Raw genomic sequence first — 23,377 nt, 5'->3', positions numbered from 1 at the left:
TTTCAACCTGCCCGTCACCCCTGGAGTTGTAACTCGTAGTTCTACTTGAGGCAATCCCTTTTGAGAGCACGTATTGCCTCAAGTCGTCACTCATAAATGACGAGCCCCTATCACTGTGGATATAGCTGGGGTAACCGAACAGGGTTAAAAGATCCCGTAATGCTTTGATAACCATGGCAGCAGTCATGTCTGAACAGGGAATGGCAAAAGGGAATCGTGAGTACTCGTCAATCACGTTGCGGAAGTACACGTTCCGATCTGTCGAGGGAAGGGGGCCCTTGAAGTCCACACTCAGTCTTTCAAAAGGGCGAGTGGCCTTAATGAGGTGTGCCCTGTCAGGTCGATAGAAGTGCGGTTTGCATTCCGCGCATACCTGGCAACTTCTGGTTATTGACCTGACATCATCCACTGAGTAGGGTAGATTCCGGGCCTTTATGAAATGGAAGAGCCGAGTGATCCCCGGATGGCAGAGATCATTGTGGAGGGCCTGTAAGCAATCCCCGTGCACACTTGCACATGTTCCACGTGACAGGGCGTCTGAGGGCTCATTGAGCTTCCCTGGACGGTACATGATATCATAATTGTAGGTGGAGAGTTCGATTCTCCACCTCAAGATTTTATCATTTTTGATCTTACCCCGTAACGTGTTGTTGAACATGAATGCCACAGACCGCTGGTCCGTGAGCAGGGTGAATCGTTTTCCCGCCAAGTAATGGCGCCAATGCCAGACGGCCTCCACAATGGCCTGAGCCTCTTTTTCCACCGCGGAGTGCCGAATTTCAGGGCCTTGGAGGGTGCGAGAGAAAAAGGTGACGGGCCTGCCCGCCTGGTCAAGTGTGGCGGCCAGGGCGAAATCAGATGCATCACTCTCCACCTGAAAGGGGATGGACTCATCGACAGCGTGCATCGTGGCTTTCGCGATGTCGGCTTTTATCCCTTCAAAGCCTCTGCTGCTAGGGGAAAAGAGGTAGACTTGATGAACGGATGGGCTTTGTCCGCATAATTGGGAACCCACTGTGCATAATATGAAAAGAAACCTAAGCATCTTCTCAGTGGTTTGATGCTAGTGGGTAGGGGAAGTTCAAGGAGGAGACGCATACGGTCTGGATCAGGGCCGAGGACCCCGTTTTCCACCACGTATCCGAGAATTGCTAGGCGGCGCTTGCTAAATACACACTTCTCCCTGTTATAGGTCAGATTCAGGCGAGACGCAGTGCGTAAAAATCTAAGGAGATTGGCATCGTGGTCCTGCTGGTCATGGCCGCAGATAGTGACGTTGTCCAGGTACGGGAAGGTAGCCCGCAGCCCGTTTTGGTCCACCATTCGGTCCATTGCACGCTGGAAAACCGAGACCCCATTCGTGATGCCAAAGGGAACCCTCCAAAAGTGGTAAAGACGACCATCCATCACAAAGGCCGTGTATTTTCGGTCCTCTGGGCGAATGGGGAGCTGGTGGTAGGCTGACTTCAAGTCAATGGTGGAGAACATCCGGTACTGCGCAATCTGGTTGACCATGTCAGATATGCGTGGGAGAGGATACGCGTCCAGCTGCGTGTATCTATTAATGGTCTGACTATAGTCTATGACCATCCGGGGTTTGTCTCCAGTTTTAACCACCACGACTTGCGCTCTCCATGGACTAGTGCTAGGTTGAATGATCCCTTCCCTGAGGAGCCGCTGAACTTCAGATCGAATAAAGATCTGATCCTCAGCGCTGTAACGCCTGCTCTTAGTTGCGATGGGCTTGCAGCCTGGCACAAGATTCTCGAATAAAGATGGTGGGGTGATTCTGAGTGTCGAGAGGCTATACGTGGAGCGCGCTGGGCAATTTGGAGGCTGCTGTTCTCCCACTGAAAGTGGAGGGAGTGGCCCATCGTACTGCAGGGTCACACTCCTCAGGTGGACCATAAAGTCTAGTCCCAGGAGTATCGGAGCACAAAGGTGTGGTAACACGAGGAGCATGAAGTTCTCATAAACTGTGCCCCGCACCGTTAGATTGACCACGCAGCTCCCAAGCATGGTAACAGATCGGGACCTCGACGCCATCGAAATTGTCTGTCTGACAGTCCGTACTTGGAGACCGCACCATTTCACGGTGTCAGGGTGAATGAAACTCTCCGTGCTCCCGCTGTCAAACAAACAATGAATTAGGCGTCCATTTACCTCTATGCCCATCATGGACTTGTCGAGTCTGTGAGGCTTGGCCTGGTCCAGGACGATCAACGCCACCATTGGGTCTTGAGTGCAACTGCAGGCAGCTGAGATGGTTGATGATAATGACCCCTGCTGGTCGTCTGTGGTCGGTGCCGACCAAAATGGCTGCGCCCATGGATCGCACGTGGTCGGTGGCGCTAAAAGTGGCGGCCCCTGCAGGTCACACGTGTCTTGCGTCTTTGTTGTCAGGAATGGCGGCGCTCTGGAATCGCACATGGTGGAAGACCTCGAAGAAGCTGGAGACAAGGAGACAGGCTCTGGAGAATCACACGCCGCACTGCTAAGCTTGGAGGGTGGGTTAGCCCTGCATACTTTGGCATAGTGCTCTTTCTTCCCACACGCGGAGCAAAATACCGTTCTGGCTGGACATCGCTGCCGAGGGTGTTTCGCCAACCCACAGAAATAGCACCGCGGGCCTCCTGGAGCTGCCGCCGTCGTCAGGTCCGAGGTTGAAAACACAATCGCGCAGTTTTTCGGAGCCACTGGGTAGAGTTGAGTCGGCGGCTGTACTTGCCACGATGTTCCCACGTGGTCGGTGGGGTACGTTTCAAAACTTCTGGAGGCCGTTTCCATCGTGTCAGCCAATTCTACCGTCTTAGCGAGGTCTAGGTTACCTTTCTCTAGCAGCCACAGGCGAATATACGATGAGCCGATTCCCGCCACGAACGCATCTCGGATCAAATCGTTCGTATACTGGGCCGCCGACACTGGCTTGCAGTTGCAGGCTCTGGCTAGCTGCTGAAGTTCGCGCAGGTACTGTTCCGTCGTTTCGCCGGGCTGCCGCCGTCGAGTGGCTAGAAGGTGTCAAGCATGGATCTCGTTTGGCGGTTTGTTGTACAGTTTCTTAAGTAGATCGATGGCCCCTTTGTAGTCTTGGGCATCGCGGATTGATGAGTATACGGTGTCGCTTACCCTTGCGTGGAGGACCCGCAGTCTATCGGCGTCGTTTTGAATGGCTGTTGAGGCATCGATGTAGTCTTGAAAACACTTTAACCAATGGTCGAAAGTGTTCGACGCTCCCGCCGCACGTGGATCTAAGGTAAGCCGATCGGGTTTCAACATTTGCTCCATGGTTTTTTTTTTACCAAAATTTTGTTAGTAATAAAATTGATGCACGATTAAATCACTCGGGAGGCTAGATCGTACCCGGGAAATAAAGGCTTTTATTACTAACAAGAATGGAGCACACTATATACAATACAATCCCAGACTAAAGGGTCACCAGGCAGTGCAGTGACCTTTATACTTCCCCAGGTAGGCGGAGCCAACTGGAGTGTACCACAGAACAATATCAACAGGTAGAACAGCCCAACCCTAACCCCAACAGTGACAACAGTAACATATCTACAAACACCCATAGTGCTGACCATCCATGGCTCAGTACCCATAGTGGTAACCATCTATGGTTCAACACAAAGCCTTTCCCCCAGGCCCAGGAATTTGAATTTCAGCTCCCTCTCCCTCCCGAGTGCTTTGCAGTGAGTTGGAGAGAGAGAGAGAGACTGGGAATGTTCCAATCCGGATCCCACAGGGAGTCCCACACTGCAGGAGGACACCCCCCACCCCCAGAGCCTCTGTCTCTTTGCCCTACCCCCCTCCACTGAGCCCCTGGGAAGTCCCCTGGGAATGCCTGCCTGCTGAACAGGGCAAGTGAAACCATCCTGGCTAAATATCTCATCGCTAAAGAGTCAGAGAGAGAGATATCTGATAGATAAATGTATTACTGAACCCAGTCTGGATGCTCCCTCTATCTCGCTAAGTAAGTTTATTGCAGTGTTACTGTGACAGTAATAAATAAACTTTACATTTTTAAACTTTAAAAACTGTCTCTTTCTCTCTCTCAGGAACTTAACTGCAGTGTTACTGTAAGCCTTACTTATGACACTAATAAACAAACTTTAAAACTTTAAATACCCCCTCTCTCTCTCTGTCTCCTTATCTCTGTCTGCGGCCCAGGTTTGAATTGAAATTGGAAAGGCTGCAGAATATTGAGTTAAGTTTCTATCTCCCTTCTCACTCTCTGTCTCTTTATCTCTGTCCCTCTCTCTTTCTGTCTCTTTATCTATGTCTCGTGTGTCTCTCAGTAACTTCATTGCAGTGTTAATGGTAGCCTTACTTGTGATACTAATAAATACACTTTAAAACTTTCAACTTTAAAGCTCTCTCTGTCTCAATTCAGACACTGGCTGACTGCCAGATTCAGAGGGGCTCAGTGTTGAGCAGAATGGACAGGCAGTTTGATACAGAGTTGAATGTTTGTCAACATGTTGGGGTTGTGGAAATGTCAGTGTGGAACAAAGCTGAGGGAAGGTGTTTTCCAGTTCACATGTTGCTGCGGTTTGGCAATGGGACTTAGCTTTGCGTTTACAGGGAGCTCTGAAGCCTCATGGCTTTCTGCCTGCCTCTGTTTGAACAGTTTAATATGTTTAAACACTGAGACCTCTGGCTCTTGTTGGGAATATCAGTATACCAGAATACCAGTATACCTCACTGCCCACGCCCCCCCCCAGTACACCCCCCAACCTGTGTGTGTGTGTGTGTGTGTGTGTTGTCCCAAGTCTGGAGACTTCCCCACAGTCCCCTGAAAAGTTTTAAACTCCCTCTGAGAAACCCCCCCCCATTTTAAAACAAAATCCCTGTGGTGCACAGCAAGTTTAAATTGTATTTTCAGTGTACATGTATTGTGCGCCTTGGCCAACTTTGTTCTGAGTGCAGCATGATGGGAAACACAGTGGGAGACAGACCGAATTCCTTGAATACAATGGGGCACCGAAAGGCCGCTTCTCTGATCTGTTTCTGGATTCACGAAAACAAGTTGAAATCACAGGCCTGCTGTTGAAGGGGGTAAATTCGTTGATGGGGATGAGGCTGGAGCGGTCTCTCAAGCTGATAAAAAAGGCCCATGTTCCAGCAAAAGAGTGACTCCTGTCAGCAATTAAAGATCACAGATGTTAATAATGGCCTTGGTGACTGGGTTATGTTTCCCAGGTAAAGGGGAAGGAACCCACATGGGCAAGAAGCTGATCATCTCCTATTCCTGTTGTCAGGTGGAACATTGTTGGCTGAGGTAATAATGTTGAACATTGTGATTGGGTTCTCCAGTCTGATTGACGAGACTGGGTGGAATATTGAAATGTTCAGAATAATATCATAACTTTACCTCGCAATATTATACCCTCAGTGACTGTGTGTCTCTCCTGATGTCTGCATTATCAAATAAATTCCTTTTTGTTCTTTAACTATATCCTGTCTTTCTCAGTCTGTGTATTGGTTGAGTGAGGTTCAAAAAGTACAGAGCACCCCAGGGGATACCTGAGAACACTCCTCTTCAACCCCTAAGCTACACACCTTTGGCACAGTAAGTAGTCTCACAACACCAGGTTACATCATGGCAACAGATCTTTGGACACTCATGGGCAATTTAGCACAGCGGATCCACCCAACCTACTCATCTCTGGACACTAAGGGACAACTTTGCATGGCCAATCCACTCAACCTACAGATATTTGGACACAAAGGGGGCAATTTAGCATGGCCAATCACCTAACCTGCACATCTCTGGACACAAAGGGGGCAATTTAGCATGGCCAATCTACCAAACTGACATCTTTGTGAATTATTGAAACCTCTGCGCAGTGGGATAAAGAGAGAGACAGACAGACAGACACAGAGAGAAAGCAAGTCAGATTGTCCATCCACTCCACGCATCTGCCAGCCAACACAGCACTGTTCCAGGCCTAATCTGCACATCTTTGGACACTAAGGGACAATTTAGCATGGCCAATCCATCTAACCTCCTCATCTCAGGACACTAAGGGGGCAATTTAGCACGGCCAATCCACTCAACCGACTCATCTCTGGATACTGAGGGGCAATTTAGCGTGGCCAATCCACCTAACCTGCACATCTCTGGACACTACGGGATAATTAAGCATGGCTAATTCACCTCAGCTGCACATCTTTGTAAATGATTGAACCCTCTGCACAGCGGGATGAAGAGAGAGAGAGAGAGAGACAGACAGACAGCGAGGGAGAGAGAAAGCAAGTCAGATTGTCATGCCACTCCATGCCTCAGCCACCTTGTCCTGGGACTCCACACATCGGTCAGCCAGCCAGCACAGCACAGTGTGTTCCAGGCCTAACCTGCACATCTTTGGACACTAAGGGACAATTTAGCGTGGTTAATCCGTCTAATGTGGAGATGCCGGCGTTGGACTGGGGTAAACACAGTAAGAAGTTTAACAACACCAGGTTAATGTCCAACAGGTTTATTTGGTAGCAAAAGCCACACAAGCTTTCGAGGCTCTGAGCCCCTTCTTCAGGTGAGTGGGAATTCTGTTCACAAACAGAACTTATAAGACACAGACTCAATTTACATGAATAATGGTTGGAATGCGAATACTTACAACTAATCCAGTCTTTAAGAAACAAAACAATGGGAGTGGGGTTAAAGAAGCCATCCCCTACGGACAAGCCCTCCGTATACACAGGATCTGCTCGGATGAGGAGGATCACAACAGACACCTCCAGACGCTGAAAGATGCCCTCAAAAGAACAGGATATGGCGCTAGACTCATTGATCAACAGTTCCAACACGCCACAGCGAAAAACCGCACCGACCTCCTCAGAAGACAAACACGGGACACAGTGGACAGAGTACCCTTCGTTGTCCAGTACTTCCCCGGAGCGGAGAAGCTACGGCATCTCCTCCGGAGCCTTCAACATGTCATTGATGAAGACGAACATCTCGCCAAGGCCATCCCCACACCCCCACTTCTTGCCTTCAAACAACCGCACAACCTCAAACAGACCATTGTCCGCAGCAAACTACCCAGCCTTCAGGAGAACAGTGACCAAGACACCACACAACCCTGCCACAGCAACCTCTGCAAGACGTGCCGGATCATCGACACAGATGCCATCATCTCACGTGAGAACACCATCCACCAGGTACACGGTACATACTCTTGCAACTCGGCCAACGTTGTCTACCTGATACGCTGCAAGAAAGGATGTCCCGAGGCATGGTACATTGGGGAAACTATGCAGACGCTGCGACAACGGATGAATGAACACCGCTCGACAATCACCAGGCAAGACTGTTCTCTTCCTGTTGGGGAGCACTTCAGCGGTCACGGGCATTCGGCCTCTGATATTCGGGTAAGCGTTCTCCAAGGCGGCCTTCGCGACACACGACAGCGCAGAGTCGCGGAGCAGAAACTGATAGCCAGGTTCCGCACACACAAGGACGGCCTCAACCGGGATATTGGGTTTATGTCACACTATTTCACATAAATATTTCTGCTTTTTTCCTCCTGAGTCTTTATCATGCGATCCTAGAATCAGAATTTATGTCACACTATTTGTAACTCCCACAGTTGCGTGGACCTGCAGAGTTTCACTGGCTGTCTTGTCTGGAGACAATACACATCTTTTTAGCCTGTCTTGATGCTCTCTCCACTCCCATTGTTTTGTTTCTTAAAGACTGGATTAGTTGTAAGTATTCGCATTCCAACCATTATTCATGTAAATTGAGTCTGTGTCTTATAAGTTCTGTTTGTGAACAGAATTCCCACTCACCTGAAGAAGGGGCTCAGAGCCTCGAAAGCTTGTGTGGCTTTTGCTACCAAATAAACCTGTTGGACTTTAACCTGGTGTTGTTAAACTTCTTAATCCGTCTAACCCAGTGGTTCCCAAACTTTTTTCACTGGGCCGCACTTTCGGAATAAAAATTTGCTGGCGCCTCACCAAATTATTTATAGATCAGAAATACATTCAAAAACAGAACAAAACAACTCCTCGCAGTGCTTGATTCATAACATAGAACACAACTACTTTATAATATGATCATGGGACATCCAGAAAGTATCAAACAATGCTTGTTTCAACCATGTTTAAATGTTTCTTTGATTGTCCTTGAATCTTCCCGCCACACTTGCCATCCTCTCTCGCTGCACCAGTGTGGCGCGCCGCACCCTTTGGGAACCACTGGTCTAACCTGAACATCTCTGGACACGAAGAGGGCAATTTAGCATGGCCAATCCACCTAACCTACATATCTTTGGACACTAATTGACAATTTAGCATGGTTAATCCACAGAACCGACTCATGTCTGGACACTAAGGGGCAATTTAGCATTGCCAATTCACCTGACCTGCACATCTTTGGACACAAAAGCATAATTTAGCACGGCCAATCCACACAATCGTCTCATCTTTGGACACTAAGGGACAACTTAGCATGGCCAATCCACGGGCCTATACATCTTTGGACACGAATGGACAATTAACATAGCCAATCCACCCAATCTTCTCATCTTTGGACAGTAAGGGACAATTTAGCATGGCCAATCCACCCAACCTATACATCTTTGGACAGTAAGTGGGCAATTTAGCATGGTAATAATGTTTAATAATGTAATAATGTCACACTTCCCCCCTCCCCCCCTCCCCTCCCCATCCTCCCCCCCATCCTCCCCCCTCTCCCCCTCGTCCTCCCACCCCCCTCCCCCCATCTCCACCTCCCTCCCCCTATCTCCCCCCTCCTCCCCTCTCCCTCCCCCTCTCTCTCCCCTCCCTCCCTCCCCCCCCATTCTCACCCCCTCCCTCCCCCCCATTCTCCCCCCCTCCCACCCTCTCTCCCCTCCCCCATCTCCCCCCTCCCTCCCCTCACCCTCCTCCCCCCTCCCCCCTCTCTCTCTCCCGCCCTCTCTCCCCCCTCTCTCCCCCCTCCCCCCCTCTCCCCATCCCCCTCCTCTCCCCCCTCCCCCTCCCCCTCCTCTCCCCCCTCCCCCTCCCCCCCTCTCCCCCTCCCCCTCCCCCCTCTCTCCTCCCTCCCTCCCCCCTCCCTCCCCCCTCTCTCCCCCCCTCTCCCCTCTCTCCCCCCTCCCCCTCTCCCCCTCCCCCCCTCCCCCCCTCCCCTAATCCCCTCCCCTCCTCTCCCCCCTCCCCCCTCTCCCCCCCTCTCTCCCCCCCGCCCCCCTCCGCAGCACCAATGCAGCCGCAGCACCACCAATGCAGCAACCCTGTATCCGTCACTGGCTGCCGCAGAATCAGTGCAGCAGCAGTACAGCAGCAATGCAGCATTCCTGTGCCAGTCACTGGGTGCAGCAGCACCAACGCAGCAACCCTGTATCCGTCACTGGTTGCCGCAGAATCAGTGCAGCAGCAGTACAGCAGCAATGCAGCATTCCTGTGCCAGTCACTGGGTGCAGCAGCACCAATGCGGCGCCAACGCAGCAACACCAATGCAGCAACACCAATTTTTTTTGAAGAAGTGACCAGAATGGTTGACGAGGGAAGGGCCGTGGATGTCATCTATATGGACTTTAGTAAAGCATTTGACAAAGTCCCTCATGGTTGGTTGGTGCAAAAGGTATGCTTGCCTTTATAGGACGGGGCATAGAGTATAAAAGTTGGGGTCTGATGTTGCAGATGTATAGAACGTTGGTTCGGCCGCATTTGGAATACTGCGCCCAGTTCTGGTCGCCACACCACCAGAAGGACGTGGAGAGAGTGCAGAGGAGGTTTACCAGGATGTTGTCTGGTATGGAGGGGCTTAGTTATGAGGAGATATTGGGTAAACTGGGGTTGTTCTCCCTGGAAAGACGGAGGATGAGGGGAGACTTAATAGAGGTGTATAAAATTATGAAAGGCATAGATAGGGTGAACAGTGGGAAGCTTTTCCCCAGGTCGGTGGTGACGTTCACGAGGGGTCATAGGTTCAAGGTGAAGGGGGGGAGGTTTAACACAGATATCAGAAGGATATATTTTACACAGAGGGTGGTGGGGGCCTGGAATGCGCTGCCGGGCAAGGTGGTGGAGGCGGACACACTGGGAACGTTTAAGACTTATCTAGATCGCCATATGAACAGAGTGGGAATGGAGGGATACAAAAGAATGGTCTAGTTTGGACCAGGGAGCGGCACGGACTTGGAGGGCCGAAGAGCCTGTTCCTGTGCTGTATTGTTCTTTGTTCTTGGTTCAGCGCCAATGCAGCAACACTGTACCAGTCAATGGTTGCAGCAGCACCAAAGCAGGTAAACTCAGCCAATGCAGCAGCACCAATGCAGCAGGTGAAAGCAGCAGCGCCAATGCAGCAGCCCTGCGCCGGTCACTGGCACCAGCAGCACCAATGCAGCTGCCACAACACCGCAGCACCAACAGTGATACACACTGACCCACACACACAGGCAGTGATACACACTGACGGACAGATACAGACACTGACCCACACACACACTGACCCACACACACACACTGTTGCACACTGACACGCACACACACAGTGATACACACTGACCCACACACAGTGATACACACTGACACACACACACACACACAGATACACACTGACACACACACAGTGATCCACACTGACACACTCACAGTGATACATACTGACACATACACAGTGATACACACTGACACACACACACAGTGATACACACTGACCCGCATACACACAGTGACACACTGACACACACACACTGACATGGACACTGACCCTCACACACACTGAGACACACGGACACACACACAGTGACACACACTGACACACACATGGACACTGACCCTCACACACACTGAGACACACACAGTGATGCACACTGACACACACAGACACAGTGACACACACACATACACACACAGTGATACACACTGACACACACAGTGACACACACTGACACACACGTGGACACTGACCCTCACACACACTGATACACACACACAGTGATACACACTGACACACACACACACACAGTGACACACACACAGTGACACACACAAACACTGACACGCACACACACACACACACATACACACACAGTGACACACACTGACACACACGTGGACACTGACCCACACACACACATTGACACACACAGTGACACACACAAACACTGACACGCACACAGACACAGTGACACACACACACAGTGACACACACTGCTACACACACACTGACACACACACATGGACACTGACCCTCACACACACTGACACACACACACTGATAAACACACAGTGATACACACACACACAGTGACACACACAGTGACACACACAGTGACACACACAAACACATTGACACACACAGTGACACACACATACACACACAGTGATACACACTGACACACACATGGACACTGACCCTCACACACACTGATACACACAGTGATCCACACACAGTGACACACACATGGACACTGACCCTCACCCACATTGACACACACAGACCAGCTTCCTGATTGGTTGAAGTGTCTGTCACTCCCTTATTTGCTCTGAGGGCGGGGCCGTTAGCTACTGGTGTTCTGATTGGCTGACAGTCCGAAAGCTCAGCCTCTGATTGGCTCATCCGCTCTCAGTCAAAGTTCGGAAACCAGTCATTGGTGGACTTGGCTGTCAGGAAGTGAGCGGCAATTCTGATTGGCTTATTCGGGCAGTCGTCGATCTGGCCTCTGATTGGCTGAGGCGGTCAGTTAGCAATCCAGTCTCTGATTGGCTGAGGTGTTCAGTTAGCAATCCAATCCCTGATTGGCTGAGGTGATCAGTTCGCAATCCAGTTCCTGATTGGCTGAGGTGGTGATTTAGTGATCCCACTCTTTGATTGGCTGAGGCAGTGATTTAGTGATCCCGCTCTGTGATTGGCTGTCAGTCAGTTTTGTTTCTTCATTAATTGAATAATTGATGTGAGCGGGTATTTCACCGCGATCCTGATCTGCTCCCTGAACTTGGATTGAGTCACCGCGTAAATAAATGTGTTTGTGCAGCAATTTACATCCCGCAGCATCCATCCGACATTTTGAAATGTGAATTCAGGAAGAGTGACGTAAATAAATCCTTTTACTTTCGAATAGATAAAAAATATAACAGACAAGGCCCAGAGGAGAATGAAAGCTCCGGATATGCTGAAGAGTAAAATCATTGACTTCCTTCTGCTCTCCATCTCGGGGTCTCTGCGATTCTCTCCCTGACTCTGAGCCCTCAGTCCCTTCCGGACTCGACTGGTCACCAAAATGTGTCTGACTGTCAGAGCATTAATCACCAGGATTAAACCGAATGGGAGCAATGGGGTTAAAACCTGATCAAACCAGGAAAACCCAACCCAGCCAGGATCAGTGAAATAGCTTCCCTTTGTCCGACAGCCCCACTGGACATTCTCCCTTATCCACTGAGGTTCCAGTGTAAAGTACAGAGGGATGTTTTTCACAGAGAGCAGGATGCCGGTTGTTGCCAGAACCACAGCCGCAGTTTTCCCGGTGCAATATTTAGTTTTCAGTTTCTGGCAGCGAATGGCCACAAATCGATCAAAGGAGAAAGTGAGGGTGAACCAGACTGACCAGTCTGTGGCTGCAGTCAGCAGGGCAGCTTTAACACAACACACAGAGGTGAGCCACAGGAAACTCAGCGGGAAATAATAAACATTTAACTTGATGAGAATGGGGTTAATGATGATGAAGAGCAGATACGCCGCTGTCATGGCCACCAGGTAGCGAGTGGTGCAGGTGGAGAGGCCACACTTTCCCCGACTCAGGATCACAATTCCCAGTAAATTAACTGTCAGTGAAAAAGGGACAAGAGGCAGGAGATGAGTGAGTGAACATTCTCCATGTGTGAACCGACAGTAAGGAGAGGATTTCAGCATCAATCCAATGGGGTTCCCGGGGTGGCGGTGTTGTTGGAGGAGTTGTGTTAGAGATTAACATTGCAGATTGGAAAGTAGCCAATGTAACACCGCTGGTTAAGTAGGGACTGGGGGACAGGAAGCTGTGAATTACACATCTCTCACTTTGATGGAGCAAATCTGCAAATTCTCATCATTCAAATATTTCACAGAGATTGCATTTCTCATCTGATCTGTTTTCCAGGATTAATTCAGACTGGACGGGTTTCCCAATTAGACCCAAAGTGGACAGAGATAGAATCTGCAATCCCTTCCTGCACCCAATTATCAGAGCCCACCCCGGATTGAACACGTCTCTGGACTGGACAGCTGGTGGAGTTGGAAGTCAATTCAGGATTTTTCTATTTAACTTCCCCTCTCCAAATTTCCTCCCCATTCTGACTCTCCCCCGCAGCTTTTCTGCTTCTAATTTACAGATTATATCCTCTGTCTGTCTCTTTTTTTCCTTTCTGCTCTCCCTCTCTCTCTGCCTTCTCCTTTGCTTCCCTATCTATCTCTTCCTAATCTCTTCTTCTCTCCGACCAGCTTTATTCCCCTCTATCTGGATTTCTCTCTTATCCAGTGCGTTTCCATTCTTCATTCACATTATAACTTTCCCCCATATCTCCCTATCGCTCTCCAATTGTTCTCTCTCTCCTCCTGTTTCTCCCCATATCTCTCTATCTCACCCCAGTATTGCTCTCTCCATCTCGCTTTCTCCCCATTCCTGTTCATCTCCCTCCAGAATCTCTCCCTCTCCCTTTCCAGCTTTCTTTGTGGGGATTTTAAGCACAGCATGATCCCATTGGCAGCATTGTGACCACATCCAGAGAGGACAAAGTGAGCGGGGCAGTGGGGGGGGCGGGGGGTGGCGGGGGGGGGGAAGACATGTCATTCCCCCAGCCTCGCGCTTGGTGTAATCCTCCACCCAACGCCATGTGAATTCTGAGTTTGGATACATATCCCCTCAGTGACAGAAAGAGATAAACTCCCCTCTTTAAACTGGGAACAAGCTGTGTCCATTCCTTTGGTAGACTTTTTAAAATGAGCCTCCCAGTAGTTATTTATTAATAAATTAATCGATCTATTGATTGATTTCTGTCACTTTGTCCTCTCTGGAATCTCAGGGCTCTGACTGAGGCTATTCTCCAGAGACAGGAAGCTGGGCACTGACTCCTAACTGGAGACCCCCAGATAAGGTGGTTCTTCCCACCCCCTCACAGCGATATGGTTTGTGGTTATTGGCAGTGTGGCTCAGAAATATTGCATCGCTCCTTTCAACACAGTGCACATGAAAGAGAGGGAAAGAAGCAGAGATATGGACAGAAATAGGAAGTTTGAAGGAGGGATGGAGTAAGAGGTGGTGAGTGTGGTTACAAAGACCTGGTCCTAGATCAGAACATCCATCTTTACAATGAGAGAGAGCGATAGTTTTCCACAAGGATCAGCGCTGGGATCACTTTCCTTCACCATTTACATCAACAACATGGAATCAAGAAGCAAAATTACAGTTCCAAAATTTACAAACCAATCCAAACTGAGAATGAGAATGAGCAGAGTGGAAGAATACAACTCAACACAATAACACATTAATAATAAATTATAAACTTGCAAATTGGGTATTGGAATTGGAAATTAATTTCACCACAGCTCAGTGTCAGGTTCTTCATTCTGATCAGAACAATATGTTTCCCAATCGCTCTGTAGAAATCAAGTATCTGAATGTTTTCGAGGAGTTCAGGGCTTCAGGTGATCAGATTCACAAATCGCTTTCAGAAGCAACACAGTTTAGACAGAACCACAACAACCCAGAAAAAACCCATTGGAGTTCATTTATAGATTAATGGAAATGTGAACCAATCACAAAATGTTTGACAATCACTGAATACTGCACGGTTTGTAATTGGTTTGTTTAAATATCAGGAAGTCGCTGAAACCTCTTTCTTTTCAATACGAAGCCGAGGTATGGAGAAATTTCATATCATCCACTGACCACCAAACAAAGCCAAACTCTTCCTGTTTTCAACATATTCCAAAGATAAAAGACTGAGGCAGCTCCACAGAATGGACATCTCACTCACCAAATTAAAATAGGATATATTTAAAACTGAAACAACTTATTTCATTGCAATTCTTTTCCTAAACACAATACAATTCTACATGGACAGATAGTGCCAGATATTAATGGAGACTTCGATCAGATATTCCACTCAGGTGAAAGAACCACAATCAGTAGAATTTCACACTGACAAATATACCCTGCAATACTTGTTCACTGGTGTCAGGTATTCCGCTCTGGTTAGTGACCCACACTGAAATTTCCATTATATTCTTACTCCCACTGAACATTATTTCAGAGAGATCACCTTCACTGAGGTCCAATCTTACAATAGATAAGATTGAGTAGTTCACTCCTCAATACATTAACTTCATTGAGCAGTGAGCCCGTGAATAACATACAGAGGCTCATTCTCAGTTGATGAAAAGGATTAAAAACACAGAGAGACTTCAAGCCATTTGATTTCAGTAAATTACATCGTTGACCCGGTGTCTTTATAACAGTGACCACGAGATCAGCACGGAGCATTTTCATTCAGAGTTTAAAATCAGAGAGCCGCTCACACACAGGTTTACACAACCTCAATGGTTAGAGTCACTCACCGGGAACACCAATAATGGCGATGATTGGGTAGAATATTTTCTCAGCTATCTGAACTGGATACAGCATTTTCAGTGTGAAGTGATGTGTCCCTTCGAGCTGCTGGCAGTCTCTCTGACTTTAACATCTGACATTATATATTCCCAAAGCCTTTAATTTATACACTGTAAAGTCACCTTAGGGACATTGTGGCAGAAACCTGCTTTGAATTTTTTTTAAATATACGAACAAAAAGATTACGACATTGAGTTCAGTGATGGAAAATATTTATTTTTAGTCTTGACTTACTTCTTTCCAAACACTGGATTCTGTTGATCACATTTATCAACTAATAACAAGTGGAAAGATGCTGTCCACTCAAACACCATCAGTCCCACCTCTAGATCTCAGATAGTTTCAGTGATATCTTTTACTGGACTGCGACATTTCAGTAATTGAGTTCCAATTGTTACTGTGTCTCCCTGTGTGATCTTTAACTGTGGACATTCTGTGATGTGATTTAAGTGGGTTAGAGTTTAGCTTAAATTGCAAAATTCTGTTGATCAATAATTTGGAACTATTTAGTCTGCAAAGAAATGTGTTTTTTATCCCGAAATCTACTGCAGCTTCTCAAACTGAGAAAATATTCAGAAACAATGGGACATCTCAGAAAATTCAGGCCCTGCAGCAGATACAATCACATCACCTCTTAGAGCAGTAAAATAACAGATTTAACTGTGACCAGCAATGCACAGGCTCCAAATGACACTGGACCCACATCTGATACAGTGTTCAGAAACGTGCTCAGATGTGGAAGGAGAGAGATGAGCACGAGACAGAGGGACGGCTTGTGGGATGGGCTGAATCTAGAAAGGGTGCGAGGCTGGGAAAATGAATGGATAAGAGTGAGAGAGGAAGACGCTGAGCGAGTGATAGTGAAAAAGAGGAAGACAGAAGGATAGATGGGGCGGGAGTAAGGGCGTGATGATGGGGGAAGCCGTTATTGTGAGAGGAATGGTGTTTATAACAGTAACGTAACTTAGAGAGAAGTCAGCTCCGCTGGCTATGAGGAGAGGTTGAATAAATCAGGATTGTTTTCACTGGAAAGACGAAGACTGAGGGGAGACCTGATAGAGGTCTACACAATTGTGGGAGGCACAGACAGGGTGGATAGTCAGAGGCTTTTCTCTGACGGTGGAAGGTTCAGTTACAAGGAGGCACAGGTTTAAGATGGCAGGAGGAAATATTAAAGGAGATGTGAGGGGGATGTTTTCCACACAAAGAGTGGTGGGTGCTGTGGTGAACCATCGTTGGTTACCACTGGGGGTTGTTCTTATGTTACTGTTGGGTTAGGGTGTTGTCACTGTGGGGGTTCATAGAATCCCTACAGTGCAGAAGGAGGCCATTCGGCCCATCAAGTCTGCACCGACCACAATCCCACCCAGGCCCTACCCCCACATATTTTACCCACTAATCCCTCTAACCTATCCATCTCAGGAGTCTAAGGGGCAATTTTTAACCTGGCCAATCAACCTAACCCGCACATCTTTGGACTGTGGGAGGAAACCGGAGCTGTATAATGTTGTATAATGTTGTTGGGTTAGGGTGTTTACCTGTGGCAAATGTTATTATGGCACATCCCGGTGGGGCCCCGCCTCCGGAGGAGAGGTATAAGACCCTCTGCTCCGGCAGGACCCCTCCAGTCTGAACTGGTGTACTCGTGTTAGTTAGTTCCATTGTTTGATAATAAAAGCCTTCAATAACTGAAGCCTTGTTCCACGTGCTTGATTGTCGCGCATCAGGTGCCTGGAATGTGCTGCCAGGGGAGGCGGTGGAATAAGGCACATTAGCAACATTTAAGAGGCATCTGGATTGATGCATTAATCGGAGGTAAGAGAGATACTGACCGAGTAAGCGCAGAAGGTTTTATTTTAAAATAGGGCATCATGATCAGTACAGGTTTGGAGGGTCATAGAATCATAGAAACCCTACAGCAGAAAGAGGCCATTCGACCCATCGAGTCTGCATCGACCACAGTCCCAACCAGGCCCTACCCTCATATCCCTACATATTTACCCACTCATCCCTCTAACCTACGCATCTCAGGACTCTAAGGGCAATTTTAGCATGGCCAATCAACCTAACCCGCACATCTTTGGACTGTGGGAGGAAACCGGAGCACCCAGAGGAAACCCACACAGACACGAGGAGAATGTGCAAACTCCACACAGACAGTGACCCAAGCCAGGAATCGAACCCAGGTCCCTGGAGCTGTGAAGCAGCAGTGCTAACCACTGTGCTACCGTGCCGCCCGAGGTCGAAGGGCCTGTTCCTGTGCTGTCCATTTCTTTGCCCTTTGTTCTTTGAGGAAAGACACAACTGGGGTAAGAGAGAGTTAGACAAATCAGACCACAAGGCTGTGCTCCTGCGACAGGCTGACAAGCAGAAACTAAAGCGGGAGAATCCATCAAATAAAGTCGTGAAATGTTGGTCTGAGGAATCGAAAGATCTCCTACGTGGCTGCTTAGAGTCCGTGGACTGGTCAGTATTTAAAAACTGCGACCAGCCTGAATGAGAACGTCACTACATTAACTGACATCATTAGGAAGTGTGTAGAAGACTGTGTGCCCAAGAAGATATTGCGTGTGTTTCCCAACGAGAAACCATGGATGAACAGGGATATCCACTGCTTACTGAGGTCTCGGTCTGAGGCGTTCAACTCTGACCGATACAAGAAAGCCAGATACGATCTACACAGATCCATCAAAGATGTCAAAAAGCCAGTACCAGCCCAAGCTATTGTCCCATCCTCGCCACACGGGCTCCCACCGACTATCCCAATGTCTGCAAGACATAGAAGGCTACAAGATGAAGGCATGTAAAATCGCTGACTCCAACGGACCCCTCTCTAATAAGCTCAATGCGTTCTATGCTCGTGTTAAGCATGAGGTCAGCGGCAGCACGTCCTCCACCCCGGAAGCCTCAGAGGAAGCTGTGTCTGAGGTCACCATTGCAGATGTCAGAGCAGCCGACTCGAATGTCAACCCATGGAAGGCGACTGGCCCGGATGGGGTACCCGGACAAGCACTCACACCCTGCGCGGATCAGCTGGCGGGGGTATCTGCAATCATCTTCAAACTCTCTTTACAACAATCTGAGTTCCCTATCTGCTTCAAGAAGACGATCACTATCCCAGTAGCAAAGATAAAACAAGCAGTGTGCCTTAATGACGATCGTCCGGTGGCTCTGACATCCACCCAAGTAGCAAGGGTCGAGAGCTTCAGGTTTTTAGGTGTCCAGGTCACTAACAACCTGTACTGGTCCCCCATTGCTGACATTATAGTTAAGAAAGCCCCACCAACATCTCTACTTTCTCAGAAGACTAAGGACATTTGGAATGTCAGCTACGACTCTCACCAACTTTTACAGATGCACCAGAAAGCATTGTTTCTGGTTGTATCACAGCTTGGTATGGCTCTTGCTGTGCCCAAGACCACAAGGAATTACAAAAGGTCGTGAATATAGCCCAATCCTTCACACAAACCAGCCTCTCATCCACTGACTCTGTCCACACTTCTTGCTGCCTCGGCAAAGCAGCCAGAATGATTAAGGACCCCATGCACGACGGACATTCTCTCTTCCTCTTTTTTCCATCGGGAAAAAGATACAAAGGTCTGAGGTCAGGTACCAACCGACTCAAGAACAGCTTCTTCCGTGCTGCCATCAGAGTTTTAAATGGATCTACCTCGCATTAAGTTGCTCTTTCTGTGTACCCGAGCTATTACTATAACACTGCATTCTGCTGTCTTTCATTTCCTCCTCTATGAACTCTTCTCTTGAAGAGTATAGGGGGGTGGAGGAGTAGAGTTAAGAGAGAAATCAGGAGGGCACAAAGGGGACACGAGATTATTTTCGCAGATAAGGCGAAGGAGAATCCAAAGAGCTTCTACAAATACATAAAGGGCAAAAGAGTAACAAGGGAGAGAGTAGGGCTTCTTAAGGTTCAACAAGGTCATCTATGTGCGGATCCACAAGGGATTGGTGAGATCCTAAATTAATATATCTCAACCATATTTACTGTTGAGAAAAGCATGGATGTGAGGGAACTTGGGGGAATAAATAGTGATATCTTGAGGAATGTACATATTACAGAGAAAGAGGTGCTGGAAGTCTTAAAGCGCATCAAGGTAGATAAATCCCCGGGACCTGATGAAGTGTATCCCAGGACATTGTGGGAGGCTCGGGAGGAAATTGCAGGTCGCCGAGCTGAGATATTTGAATCATCGATAGTCACGGGGGAGGTGCCTGAAGGTTGGAGAGTGGCAAATGTTGTGCCTTTGTTTAAAAAGGGCTGCAGGGAAAAGCCTGGGAACTACAGGCCAGTGAGCCTCACATCTGTGGTGGGTAAGGTGTTGGAAGGTATTTTGAGAGACAGGATCTACAGGCATTTAGAGACGCAAGGACTGATTAGGGACAGTCAGCATGCCTTTGTGAGTGGAAAATCATGTCTCACAAATTTGATTGAGTTTTTTGAAGGGGTAACTAAGAAGGTAGATGAGGGCAGTGCAGTTGATGTTGTCTACATGGACTGCAGCAAGGCCTTTGACAAGGTACCGCACGGTAGGTTGTTGCATAAGATTAATTCTCACGGGATACAGGGTGAGGTATCTAAATGGATACAAAATTGGCTTCTTGCCAGTTTTGTTTTGTTTTGTTTTGTTTCTTGGAGACTGGATTGGTTGTAAGTATTCGCATTCCAACCATTATTCATGTAAATTGAGTCTGTGTCTTTATAAGTTCTGTTTGTGAACAGAATTCCCACTCACCTGAACAAGGGGCTTAGAGCCTCGAAAGCTTGTGTGGCTTTTGCTACCAAATAAACCTGTTGGACTTTAACCTGGTGTTGTTAAACTTCTTACTGTTCTTGCCAGAAGCCAGAGGGTAGTTTTTCAAACTGGAGGCCTGTGACCAGCGGTTGCCTCAGAGATCAGTGCTGGGTCCACTGTTATTTGTCATTTATATTAATGATTTGGATGACAATATAGGAGGCATGGTTAGTAAGTTTGCAGATGATACCAAGATTGGTGGCATAGAGGACAGTGAAGAATGTTATCTCCGATTGCAACAGGATCTTGATCAATTGGGCCAGTGAGCTGACGAATGGCAGATGGATTTTAATTAAGATAAATGCAAGGTGATGCATTTTGGTAGATTGAACCAGGACAGGACTTACTCAGTTAATAGTAGAGCGTTGGAGAGAGTTACAGAACAAAGAGATCTAGGGGTACAGGTTCATAGCGCCTTGAAAGTGGAGTCACAGGTGGACAGAGTGGTGAAGAACGCATTCACCATGCTTGGTTTCATTGGTCAGAACATTGAATACAGGAGTTGGGACGTCTTGTTGAAGTTGTACAAGACATTGGTAAGGCCACACTTGGAATACTGTGTGCAATTCTGGTCACCCTATTATAGAAATGATATTATTAATCTAGAAAGAGTGCAGAAAAGATTTACTATCATGCTATCCGGACTTGATCGTTTGAGGTATAAGGAGAGGCTGGATAGACTGGGACTTTTTTCTCTGGAGCGTCGGAGACTGAGGGGTGATCTTATCGAGGTCTATAAAATAATGAGGGGCACAGATCAGCTAGATAGTCAATATCTTTTACCAAAGGTAGGGGAGTCTTAAACTAGGGGGCATAAGTTTAAGGTGAGAGGGGAGAGATACAAAAATGTCCAGAAGGGCATTTTTTTCACACAGAGGGTGGTGAATGTCTGGAACATGTTGCCAGAGGCAGTAGGAGAGGCGGGTACAATTTTGTCTTTTGAAATGCATTTAGGCAGCTACATGGGTAAGATGGGGAAAGAGGGATATGGGCCAAATGCGGGCAATTGGGATTAGCTGAGAGTTTAAAACAAAGGCGGCATGGACAAGTTGGGCAGAAGGGCCTGTTTCCAAGCTATGAAAATATGACTCGTCTGCTTTGTCTGTATAGAGCGCAAGAAATGATACTTTTCACTGTATGCTAATTCATGTGACAATAATAAATCAAATCCAATCAATTCAAAATCATTATGAAGCGCTTGGAAAAGTTATTCACGGCACAAGTCACTTCTAGGCTCCTAGATTGCCTGGATTCACTACATTTCACCTACCATCCCAATCGGTCCACAACAGACGCCATCTCCCTGGCCCTGCACTCAACCCTGGAACACCTAGATAACAAACACACCTGTGTTAGACGGCTTTTCATTGACTCGAGCTCAGCCTTCAAAGAACAAAGAACAAAGAAAATTACAGCACAGGAACAGGCCCTTCGGCCCTCCAAGTCTGCGCCGACCATGATGCCGGCCGAAACTACAACTTTTTCACTTACGGAGTCCATATCCTTCCATTCCCATCCTATTCATGTATTTGTCTAGTTGCCCCTTAAATGCCACGATCATACCAGCTCCCACCACCTCCCTGGGCAGCGCGTTCCAGACATTCACCCTCTGTGTAAAAAACTTGCCTTGCACATCTCCTCTAAACTTTCTCCACACACCTTAAACTTATATCCCCTAATACTTAGTTGACCACCATTATTCCTCCGAAACTCATCTCCAAACTCCGTGGCCTGGGCCTCGACACCTCCCTCTGTGACTGGATCCTGAACTTCCTAACTCACAGACCATCAGTGAGGATCGGCAACAACACCTCCTCCACGATCATCCTCAACACCGGTGACCCACCAGGATGTATCATCAGCCCCCTACTCTACTCCTTATACATCTATGTCTGTGTGGCCAAATTCCCCTCCAATTCCATTTTCAAGTTTGCAGACGACACCACCGTAGTGGGTCGGATCTCAAACAATGACAAGACAGAGTACAGGAATGAGATAGAGAATCTGGTGAACTGGTGCGGCAACAATAATCTCTCCCTCAATGTCAACAAAACGAAGGAGATAGTCATCGACTTCAGGAAGCGGAGTGGAGAATCTGTCCCTCTCTACATCAATGGTGACGAAGTAGAAGTGGTTAACAGCTTCTAGGTTTTAGACGTCTAGTTCACCAACAACCTGACCTGGTCCCCCCCATGCCGACACTATAGTTAAGAAAGCCCACCAATGCCTCTACTTTCTCACAAATTTGTCATGTCAGCCATGGCGCTCGCCAGCCTTTACAGATGTGCCATAGAAATAATTATTTCTGGTTGTATCACAGCTTGGTATAGCTCCTGCTCTGCCCAAGGCTCCCAGAAACTACAAACGTTCTTGGATGTAGCCCAATCCATCACGCAAACCAGCCTCCCATTCACTGACATTGTCTACACTTCCTGCTGCCTCTGAAAAACAGCCAGCATTATTAAGGACCACATGAAAACCGGACATTCTCTTTTCCACCTCCTTCCGTTGGGAAAAAGATACAAAAGTCTGAGGTCACATAGAATCAAAGAAACCCTACAGCAGAGAAAGAGGCCCTTCGGCCCATCGAGTCTGCACCGACCACAATCCCACCCAGGCCCTACCCCCATATCCACCCACTAATCCCTCTAACCTACACATCTCAGGACACTAAGAGCAATTTTAGCATGGCCAATCAACCTGACCCGCACATCTTTGGACTGTGGGAGGAAACTGGAGCACCCGGAGAGAAACCCACGCAGACACGAGGAGAATGTGCAAACTCTACACAGACAGTGACCCAAGCCGGGAATCGAACCCAGGTCCCTGGAGCTGTGAAGCAGCAGTGCTAACCACTGTGCTACCGTGCCGCCCAACTGCCCAACCACTGTGCTACCGTCACGTACCAACCGACTCAGGAACAGCTTCTTCTCTGCTGCTGTCAGACTTTTGAATGGACCTACCTCGCACTAA

At 48.0% G+C, this 23,377-nt stretch overlaps 1 pseudogene; it reads left to right on the top strand.

The window, feature by feature from the left end:
• The window catches only part of LOC144488129 (SWI/SNF-related matrix-associated actin-dependent regulator of chromatin subfamily A member 5-like), a 30,974-nt pseudogene extending 20,581 nt beyond the window's left edge, over positions 1 to 10,393 (top strand).
• Positions 10,394 to 23,377: the final 12,984 nt, after the last annotated feature.

This window comes from Mustelus asterias, unplaced genomic scaffold (assembly GCF_964213995.1).
Source record: "Mustelus asterias unplaced genomic scaffold, sMusAst1.hap1.1 HAP1_SCAFFOLD_1315, whole genome shotgun sequence".
Classification (NCBI taxonomy): domain Eukaryota; kingdom Metazoa; phylum Chordata; class Chondrichthyes; order Carcharhiniformes; family Triakidae; genus Mustelus; species Mustelus asterias.
Note: the sequence above shows the minus strand (reverse complement) of the source record. Positions and strands in the feature narration are given on the sequence as shown.